This window comes from Choloepus didactylus, chromosome 7, assembly GCF_015220235.1.
Source record: "Choloepus didactylus isolate mChoDid1 chromosome 7, mChoDid1.pri, whole genome shotgun sequence".
In the NCBI taxonomy this organism is placed as follows: domain Eukaryota; kingdom Metazoa; phylum Chordata; class Mammalia; order Pilosa; family Megalonychidae; genus Choloepus; species Choloepus didactylus.
In genome coordinates, this window is record NC_051313.1 from 120254178 (window position 1) to 120264753 (window position 10576).

At 50.0% G+C, this 10576-nt stretch overlaps 1 pseudogene; it reads left to right on the forward strand.

Annotated features, from left to right (window-relative positions):
- The first annotated feature begins 292 nt into the window (after positions 1–292).
- Positions 293–9754, forward strand: LOC119540719 (annotated as a pseudogene).
- Positions 9755–10576: the final 822 nt, after the last annotated feature.

Below are 10576 nucleotides of genomic sequence, written 5' to 3' on the forward strand. Positions count from 1 at the left end.
GGTCAAGGCAAGTCCCAGGATCTGGGTCTCGGCTCTCAGGGTCCCGGCCCCGAGGTTGGTGTGTGGGGTGGGGAGGCTGAGCGCTGGGGAGTCCCCGTCTCCCCGAGTTTCACTTCTCCCTCTCACAACCTGTGTCAGGTCCTTCTGCTTGGACACTCACGATGCGCCCCAGGGCTCCTCCCATTGCGGCTCCGGTTTCTGGAGAAGCCAATCAGTGTCCCCGCGGCTCCCGGTTCTAAAGTCCACCATGGATCCGCCGGGATTCAGAGCCTCCCCAGACCCGGGGATCCCGGCCATGGCGCCGTGAACCCTCCTCTTTGCTGCTCTCGGGGGCCCTGGCCCTGACCCAGACCCGGGCGGGTGAGTGCGGGGCCGGGGAGGAAACTGTCCCCGTGGAGGGGGAGCGAGGGGAGCGCCCGGCGGGGAAGAACCGCGCGCGTCTGCGGCCCCCACACTTTCCTGCTCTGATCGACCTTGGACCCGGGGGTGCCGCGGGGGGAGGGTCGGGCCGGTCTCACCCCGCCCCCCGCCCCCAGGCTCCCACTCCCTGAGGTATTTCTACACCTCCCTGTCCCGGCCCGACCGCGGGGATTCCCGCTTCATCGCCGTCGGCTACGTGGACGACATGCAGTTCGTGAGCTTCGACAGCGACGCCCCGAATCCGAGGATGGAGCTGCGGGCGCCATGGGTGGAGCGGGAGGGGCCGGAGTATTGGGAGGAGCAGACACGGATCTCAAAGCAGGACGCACAGATTGTTACGGTGCCCACGAGTTAAGGTACGAGACAGCCAAACAGAATTTAAAGAGCCTTTATTAATCAGCCAGCTGGCGGCTGCCGCCTGTCACTCCGCGCAGGGAGTTTAGTAAGCAGCAGCAGCCCGACCGGAGATTGCTTGAGACTTATATAGGCAGAAATCACATCCTGAAAATGCAAGCAAGCTACTTTGACAAAAGCAGAGTTGGCGGTTAATTAATGGGTGCTTAAGATCTTTAGCAACCTTCAGAAATTTTCTCAAGGCTGGTGCAATGGTTAATTATTGGAACGGTTACGCTTGGCTAATGCATACATCCGCAAGTCTCACTCCCTAAAACAGCACAGTTTTACTCCCTGCCTCTCAGGGCTTTAATGTTTACTTTGCAGTCATTACCGGTTGAGGGGGAAGGGGACTCTCTTGTTACAGATTAAGGGGAGGGAGCCCACTTCAAAATTAACCAAGAGAACCTGCAGACCCTGAGTGGCCACTACAACCAGAGTGAGGTGGGAGAGCGACACGGGCCCGGGGCGCAGGTCACAACCCCTGGGCTCCCCCATGGAAAGACCGGGGCCGCCCCTAATCTCCGGGTCGGAGGTTCACCCCAAGGCCGCAGGACCCTCCACAGTGAAAAGTGGGAGGGACTTTTACTTAGTTTCGTTTTCAGTTTAGAGCAAAACCTGCTGGGAGTAAATCACCTCCAGGGTCGGAGGCAGGGCCAAGTGGGCGGGGCTGACCTTGGGGGTGGGGCCAGGATCTCACACTCTCCAGTGGATGTACGGCTGCGATGTGGGGCCGGACAGGCGCCTTCTCCGCGGGTACATTCAGGAAGCCTACGACGGCACGGATTTCATCTCTCTGAATGAGGACCTGAGCTCCTGGACGGTGGCAGACACGGCGGCTAAGATCTCCCAGCGCAACTGGGAGGTGACCGGTGTTACGGAGCATTTTCGAGCCTACCTGGAGGGCAGGTGCGTGGAGCGGCTCCAACGATACCTGGAGAACGGGAAGGAGACTCTGCTGCGTACAGGTGCCAGGGGCCGGTGGCCTCCGGGATCACCCTGGGGCAGGGGCTGCACCCCACCTGGCGTCCCACAGGGATGAGGAAAGAGGATCTATACCAGAAGACTCTCCTACCTGAGTCCAAGCAGGAAGAGTTTGGAGATCCTGAACCAGAAAGTGATTCGCCCAGAAGCCCGACCTCTGTCAAGGACAATGAAAGGAAAGGGATGAAAGGAGATGGCCCCTGAAGTAACTGGTCAGCAGTTCCCCCTGACCCTGTCAGCCTTGGGACCCACCTGGGACGTTCTCAGGCCGTGTTCTCTGCCCACACCCATTGCCTTGGAGGTCTCTCTTCAGTTCTGCTGAGTCACTTGGCCTCCACACAGATGAGATCTAGAAGTCCCTGATCTCCCTCGGACACCTGGAGCCTCCTACCCTGGGCTGCCTCACCTAATCCTAGAATTTCCAAGGAGTAGAAGATTATGCCAGATCCCCCAGTCCAGGCTGGTGTCTGCAGTTTGCACTGCCTCCCCCACCAAAACTGTCTTGTCCTTTCTTATGGTAGTCACATGAGCACTGCTCCAAAGCCCCATGAGAGGTAATGGAAAGTTCCTGAAGTTTCTGACCTTCCCCACAGACCCCCCAAAGACACACGTGACCCACCACCCCGTCTCTGACCGTGAGGTCACGCTGAGGTGCTGGGCCCTGGGCTTCTACCCAGCGGAGATCATGCTGATCTGGCAGCGGGATGGGGAGGACCAGACCCAGGACACTGAGTTTGTGGAGACCAGGCCAGCAGGGGATGGAAACTTCCAGAAGTGAGCAGCTGTGGTGGTGCCCTCTGGAGAGGAGCAGAGATACACATGCCATGTGCAGCACGAGGGGCTGTCTGAGCCCCTCACCCTGAGATGGGGTAAGGAGGGGGACGGAGTGGGGCCTCTTCTCAGGGAGAGCAGGAGCCCTTCTGAGCTCCTCCAGCAGGATCAGGGCTGAGGCCTGGGGTCAGGGCCCCTGACCTTCCCTTCCCTCCTCAGAGCCGCTTTCCCAGCCCAGCATCCCCATCGTGGGAATCGTGGCTGGCCTGGTTCTCCTTGGAGCTGTAGTGTATGTGGTGGTTGGAGTTCTGATCTGGAGGAAGTGCTCAGGTAGGGAAGGGGGTGGGGTCTCAGGTTTCTTGTCCCACTTGGAGATTTCTGGCCCTGGGTAGCATTTGCCTGTCCCCTTCCTTGGCACCATGAAACCCCTCCTTACACATGTGATTATCCAGTCTGGGGCCTGTTAGCTACACTTCATTTGGATAATGTTCCCCCAATGAGGATTTTGAGGCACCTGTTCCCAGCAGTCAGAGGGAAGGTCCCTGCTGAGGACAGACCTCCAGGAGACAGATAGTCCAGTCCCCACACATCTCCTTTCCTCATGATTCCTGATCCTGCCTGGATCTGCTGTCACAGTTCTGGAAATTTCTCTGGGGTCCAGGACTAGTTCTCTAGAATGTCACATCCTGCCTCTCACTAGTGGTTTTTCATGCAGGTGGAAAACGAGGGAGCTACGCTCAAGCTGCTTGTAAGTGGTGGGAGCAGGGGGTAGTGGTGGGGAGGGTGTAAGTCTGATCCCTGAGACTTTGGGGGAATGTAGATGGGAGCCTGTGGGGCGGTTCACCCACCCCATAATTCCCTCTTACTCACATCTCCCCTGTGGGCTCTGAACAGATCCTGTTTTTGTTCCTCCTCAGGCAGCAACAGTGCCCACGGCTTGGATGTGTGTCTCATGGCTTCTAAAGGTGAGACCCTGGAGAGTCTGAAATGGGAGAGGGGTTGGGTCAAGGAGGACATGCCTGGGTTATGGGGATTCCTTGGATTTGGACATTTTGAGTATGTGGAGGGCTGTTCATAATGTCAGCCTTTACTGTGATGGACCTGACTTTGGTCTTGATTATTTTCTTCTTAGTGTGAGAAAGCTGCCTTTTGTGGGACTGAGTGATACAAGATTTCTTCACTCTCCCACTTGGACTTCAAAACCTTCTGACTTCTCTTTCTGCAACTGGCATCTGCATTTGTCTGCATTCCTGTTTGTTTAATGTGAGAATGTGGGGAGATTCACCCACCCCCTCCTTCTCAAGACCCCCTCCCCACACTGACCTGTGCTCCCTTCCCCAGACCAACCTTTCTGATCCAGCAGAGGTGGGGCTGGGACGTCTCCACCCCTGTCTTATTTTCTTGTTGCACTGAGCTGCACCTTCTCACCACCCTGTGAAAATAGGAATCTGGCTATTAATTCGTTTTTTCAAATTCTTGCCTTGAGGTGGAGTTAATGGGTTAAGAAAAGAAGAGAAAGATTCTTAAAATAAGTGAGGAAATAAATAGAAGACCTGAGAACCTTCCAGAATCCGTGTGTTTGCTGTCCTGAGTGTTGCAGGTGGGGACAGGGGACGACTGTGGGGAGCCGAGGGTGGAAGGGGCCTGTGTCCAGTCATTGCTCAGGACATCGTGGGCTTTGACTTGGTTTCTCCCTGGCTGGGCCGCCTTCATTGCTCCTGTGTCCTTGTCCCTTTGGTAGGATTTAGTCCCACCAGGATGTCACAGGGTCTCAGGCATCACCTGGGCATCATTCTTTCTGAGGACCGTGGGCAGCGAGGGCTAGTGTGGCTGGGTCAGCCCCCGCTCAGGCCTGGGTCTGGTCTCAGTCCTCGTCGCAGGTGTGTTTATTTGTTGATTTTTTGTTTTTAGAGGACTGTGGTTGTTCATCTCTTGTAAGAGTTCTGGGCTCCTCCTCCCCTGGGTGTCCCTGTCTCTGACGCTGCGGGACTCGTGCTGCCTGTCATCATCCCCACGAGAGGTAGGGTGGCCCCTGCACTCAGGAGACTGTGCCATCAAGAGACTAATTCTCAGTCTTGTCCAGCTCCCCTTGGGCTGTTCCCTGAATTGCTCTTTCCACTGTTACCCAACTATTTTTCGAGGAGCCAGATTCTGGAATCAGCAGAGAGGAGGGGTCCGATAGTTTCTAGTGTTGGATACATTCCTGTTAGGTTCCTGTCTTCTCTGCTCGCCCATCTCTCTCCTGCCCTCAGCTCTAGTGTTCCTGGTGCTGGCTCCAACCTAAACCCCTGAATTTATAAAGCTGTGTCTAATACAGATTCACAGTTGGTTGTAAAACAGGGTCCTGCAGCCTAGGATTGTTCTTTCTGAAAAGGGAAGTGAAATTGTGTGCTGTGGAGTGGGTGTGGGTGGAGGGAGAGCAGCATTTGGGGGAACAGTTAGAGTTCGCTTTAATGTCACCATGAGTGGATGTTGGGTTGGAGCAGCTGCAAGACAGTACTTGGTTTGAGGCCACGTGAATAAAGGTATTGTCTCTAGAATAGGGAGATGGTCTACAGTGATCACTCATTCCACTGATGTTTGTTAGGTCCTGGCCTGATACAGTGTTTTGACATCTGGGAAGCATGAATAAACTAAAAGTAGGGAAATCTTGCTGTCCTTGTGGAGCATCTGTTCTAGTGGAGAGTAATGGACTATGTAGTTTAAGGTTGGGAAGTAAGGAAAGTATTTATTAAGAAGGCAGTAAGTGCTGTCGGGAAGGTGTTCCCAAGTGTAGGTGTTTTAGGGTGTGGGGTGGGAGGGAAGATGACTGTTTCTATAGGGTGGTCCGTGCAGGAAAAGACGTGAAAGACATGTTAGAATTATGTTTGATAATATTAGGAGTAAGGTCTTTCCAGGCAGGGGAACATCCAGTGCAACTACCATGGGCAAGAGTGTCTCTTTATGTTCAGGAAAGAGTGAGGAGGCCGGTGTGGCTGCAGCAGTCACTGAGGCGAGGTCGGAGTAGGGTGCAGTGGACTGTCATGTACCCCAGTTTGGGCACGTTCTTGGCCCGGGTCTGTATGCTGGAGGTGTGGGCCCACTGTAACTAAGATCTCTTCAAGGTGTGACTTCAGTCCAGGTGTGGCCCCAGTGCATCAGGCTGTGCTTTCATCTGGATTACTTGATTGTTTATGGGCAGAGTGATGGTCAGGTGGAGAGAGGAGGCAGGAGAGGCCACCATGTGCACTGCAACGTGACAGAAAACCCAAGGGATAGGTTATGCAGGAGCCAAGTCTTCAGGAAGAAAGCATCACTTTGCTGACCATTCATATTGGACTTCTTCTAGCCTCTAAACCAGGAACTGATAAAGTCACTTTGTTTAAGCAGACCCTTGTATAGTATTTTTTTTACCAGCTAGGAAAGCAAAACAAATGGCCAGATCATGTGGGCCTTGAACATTGTAAGGGTTTTGACCTTTACTCTGGGTGAGATAAGGAATTACGAGACAGTTCTCATCAGAAGACAGACATGGACGACTGCTCTTTCACAAGGATCACTCTGGCTGTTGTGCTGTGTACAGAACTGAGAGGCGAGGGGTGGGTGAGGCAATAGGGAAAATGGTTGGAAGTTAGTGCAGTGTTTCAGCTAGAGATGGCGATTGCTTTGACTGGGCTGTGAGCAGTGAAGAGTGGGAAGTGATTGGATTTTGGTTATAGTTTAAAGGTGGACTGTGCCAGTTTGAATGTATTATGTCCCCCAAACGCCATTATCTTTGATGTAATCTTGTGTGGGCAGATGTTATCAGTTTTGATTAGCTTTCCTTGAGTGTTTCTTTGGAGATGCACCCCACCCAGCTGTTGGTGATGACTCTGATTGGATATTTCCTTGGAGGCATGGCCCCACCCATTTAGGGTGGGCCTTGACCAGTGGAGCCATATAAATGAGCTGATGGGCAGAGGGAAACTCAGTGCAGCTGTGAGTGACATTTTGAAGAGGAGCTACAGCCAAGAGGGACACTTTGAAGAAAGCACAGGAGCTGTGGATGAGAGACATTTTAAAGAAGGCCGTTGAAAGCAGACTCTTGCTCGGAGAAGCAGAGAGAGGACAAATATCCCAAGTGCAACTAAGAGTGACATTTTTGAGGAACTGCAGCCTAGAGAAGAACGGCTGAGAGAAAGCCATTTTGAACCCAGAACTTTGGAGCAGATGCCAGCCATATGCCTTCCCAGCTAACAGAGGTTTTCCAGACACCATTGGCCATCCTTCGGTGAAGGTACCCTTTGTTGATGGACATTTTATGGCCTTAAGACTGTAACTTTGTAACCAAATAAACCCCTTTTATAAAAGCCAATCCATCACTGGTGTTTTGCATTCTGGCAGCATTAGCAAATTAGAACATGGACCTTCTGGATTTTCTAATGGATTGAATTTGGTGTATGAAGCAAGAGCAGTCAAGGAGGATACCCAAAATTTCAGGACATATGAACAGAAGGATGGAATTGCCATTAGCAGACATGGGGAATGCTCCAGAAGAATCATGTTTGAGGATGGGGCATCACAGCATTTGGTTTAAGAAATGTTGACTCTGAGATGTCTATTTGAAGTGCAAGTGAGGCTGTTGAATTGGTAGCTGGACATACAAGTCTGGAGTTTGGGAGAAATCGCTTTAGCCTGTGATGCCATAAAAGTGATAGGTAAATCCTTGAGAATGGATGACATCAACCAGGGAGGGATTAGCTATTGTATTAGCCAGGGTTCTCCAGAGCCAGAATTGTGAAGCACAGGCCCCAAGCTGGAAACTCACGAAGGTGATTCTGCATTCTGGCAAGTCAAACACCATAGAGCAGGCTGCAAGCTTTAAAGTGACTGGCTAAAGTAGAGGTAGAAATGGTTCTTTCTGACTTTTAGATCCTCAGTTCTAGTATTTTAGACATCCAACTGATTGGATGAGGAGACTCTCCACTTTGCTAAGGGTAATCTCTTTTGTTGTTTGTAGACACAATCAGCCCTAGATGTATTTAGTGATTGTAGATGCAGGTCCATTCATGAAATATCCTCACAGTACATTCAGGCCAGTGTTTGCTTCACTGAACAACTGGATACCATAACCTAGCCACATTGACCCAGGAATTGAGCTTTCACTCTGTAGACGAGAAAGGGAACAAGGACTGAACCCTGGACCCTCCAGTGCTTAGTGGTTTGATTAGATCACACACCAAGACTTCACAGTCTGGCAACACATCTGGAAGGCAAACTTTACCATGTACCCCAGTCACTTGATGATCTCGTTTGGTTCAGATGGTCTGGAGTAGGCATGAGGATCTGTATCTGTAGCAAGCACTGTCGGTGCTGTTACTGCTGGTCTTCAGATCACACTTTTAGTAGCAGGAATGGAGACCTGGATTCCCATGTCTGTGTATGATGTGTGCAGGGCTTGTTAAATAAGTGGTTCCCCTGCCCTGGGTCCAGTGTCCTGAGATGGGGCTCTGGGGAGTGCCCTGAGCATTTTGTAACAAGGACCCAAGTAGTCCTGGAACTCTGCCATGAAATGGAACCACTGAGGGCAGTGAGGAGAGTGGCAACCAGGGTGGTGAGGGGTAATAAATCCATAAATTAAGTTGTTTTTTTTTCCCAGAAAAGAAAAGAGAGGACTTATGGGTGCAGGACACAGGTGTGCACCAAGTGACTAAGGTGATGTTCAATGGCCAGGTCACTGCATCCCGGGTTGCCATAGGTGAGTGCCCAAGACCAGGTGTGATGAGGCAGGAGATGCTCGTTGAAGGCCCAGCCAGGGGGAGTGTAGGGCAGGAGGAGCCATGGGACTAGGGTGCTGGGAGAGACCCCTCAAGGTCCTCTGCCTCTGTAGCCCCAGGTCTGATGTGTCCCCCCACCCCCACTTCAACTCTCAGAACCAGAGGCGCCCATCCCCTTGGTTCAGCTGGGAGTCTTGTCACCTCCTTCCCACGTCCTTCCAGTTCCTCTCACCTCGATTTGTCACAGCAGTCAGCACTTATTCCTACCTCGAGGCCACCTGGGAGCGCTCACTTCCCTTGGGCACGTGTTGGCCCAGCTTCCCCCAGGTTCCGCGTGGCCTCCTCATCAGGTTGTTGGGAAGGAATTATTATCACACCAGGGAAGCCTGATTCTCCTACTTCATGCTTCTATAGGATCTTGTGGAAATTGCAGAGCCTTGCTGAGCCCCACCTCAGCATAAAATGAGGGTGATAGTACCCGCATGTTGGGTTTTGTAATCATTGGAGATCTCACAAATTCTCGCAAAGGAGGGAGTTTGGGGTGTGGATTTCTTCCCTCCTGGGCTATGAAGTCTGTACTGCTCTTTGTAGTTGATATGTCTGTCCTCAGTCCCACCACAGCCCCTGCTGCTGGGACCTAGTTTTTCTCTCCAACTATGACCAGCATGATTTTAGCCCTTTATGTTGAGATCACTACTCAGCCCTGACCTCAGTTCTGAGTTTTATAGTGTCTGCTAAGTGTCAGTGTATTTTACCAGTGACTTTTAAAATATAACCTTAGAACTGTAAACAAGCAGGAAATTGTAAATTAACCTTAAAATGTAACCTAAAGCAGCTTTTAAATGTAACCTTAAAATGGGAAGTGGCAGGGGGTGAAAACTTTCAGTCTCACAAAGGAGCGAGATGTGAATGTAAAGTCTCCACCTGAAACCTAAATAAACTTTAATCTATTGCCCCAAACCTCCCAGATATAAATAAACCTTTTGAGTATCTCCCTAGACTAGGAGGCCCATTTCCAGCCATCACAGGACATAAATCCTGAAGGAATAGAATAAACTACTAAAATTCTCCAAACCTCTGTTACATGTTAACTAAAATGATTAACTCTTTTTGTCTCTAATGGGTTTAGCCAATTAAAGAATCACTTCGTGGAAATTGCCCCAAACCTCCCATATATAAAGAAGCCTTTCGTCTATCTCCTTAGACTGAGAGGTGCCTTTTCCAGTATAAATCCTGAAGAAAGTAGAGTAAACTACTAAAATTCTCCTGTTACATGTTAACTAAGATGATTAATGCTGTTTGTCTCCAATGGGTATAAAAACCAATTGAAGAAACACTCCAGGGAGGCTGATTTGGGAAAACTTCCCCTGTCCTCCCACCGGCATAAATAAACGCTCTTTTTCTTCTCAGCCTGGTTCGATGTGGCTTCTATTGGCAGCACCGAGCAGTGAACCCAGATTTGGGAAGTGCCCCTTCTACGCTTGGTGTCAGTGTACAACTTAAATTGCACACTGGTCTGCAGATTCCTTGGGGTCCCTGAGCCTCTCAAGGCATCTATGAAGGCAAATCTGTTTTCCTAATAGTAAGATGGTATTTGCTCTTTCACTCTGTTTCTATTTCCATGGATGCTGTAAAAGCATTGGGGGTAAGTCTTAGCATGAATAAGAAGCCGTGGCCCCAAATTGTGTATTTCTTCATCACACAGTTTAAAGAAAAAAGCTAAGAATTTTACTTAAGAATGTCCTTGATGATTTAGTAATAATTAATCATTTTATTAGGCCTCAATCCTTTAGTAATTTTCTTTTTATCATTCTGTGTAACAAAATGGGAAGAAGGCATAAAGCATTTCTGCTGCATTTTGAAGGGCAATATTCTTCAAGAAAAGCTGTTGTGTGAGTGTTTGAGTTTTGAGCAGAAACACCTGCTTTTCCTTAAAAGAATGAGTCAAAGGCAAACTATGGTTTAAAAACTTGGATATCTGTCAGATAGTTCATGAAAATAAATGAACTTATCCTTCTACTTTAAGGAAAGTAACTGATAGTATTTGTTGCTAGTGTGAGAAAATTTGAGCTATGGAGAGAAAATTAAAATTTTGGAAAAGTTTTATCTGTCAACAGGATTTTGACAGCCTCCCAATACTTCAAGACTTTTCTGATGATTTGGGAGGAGCTGTGTGTGTGATACTAACTAATGTGATTTTTTGATATGGTAGAATGAAATATGTCAACGTTTGAAAGATCTGCCTAACCAGTGAGCCTGCATTTTTCAAATGT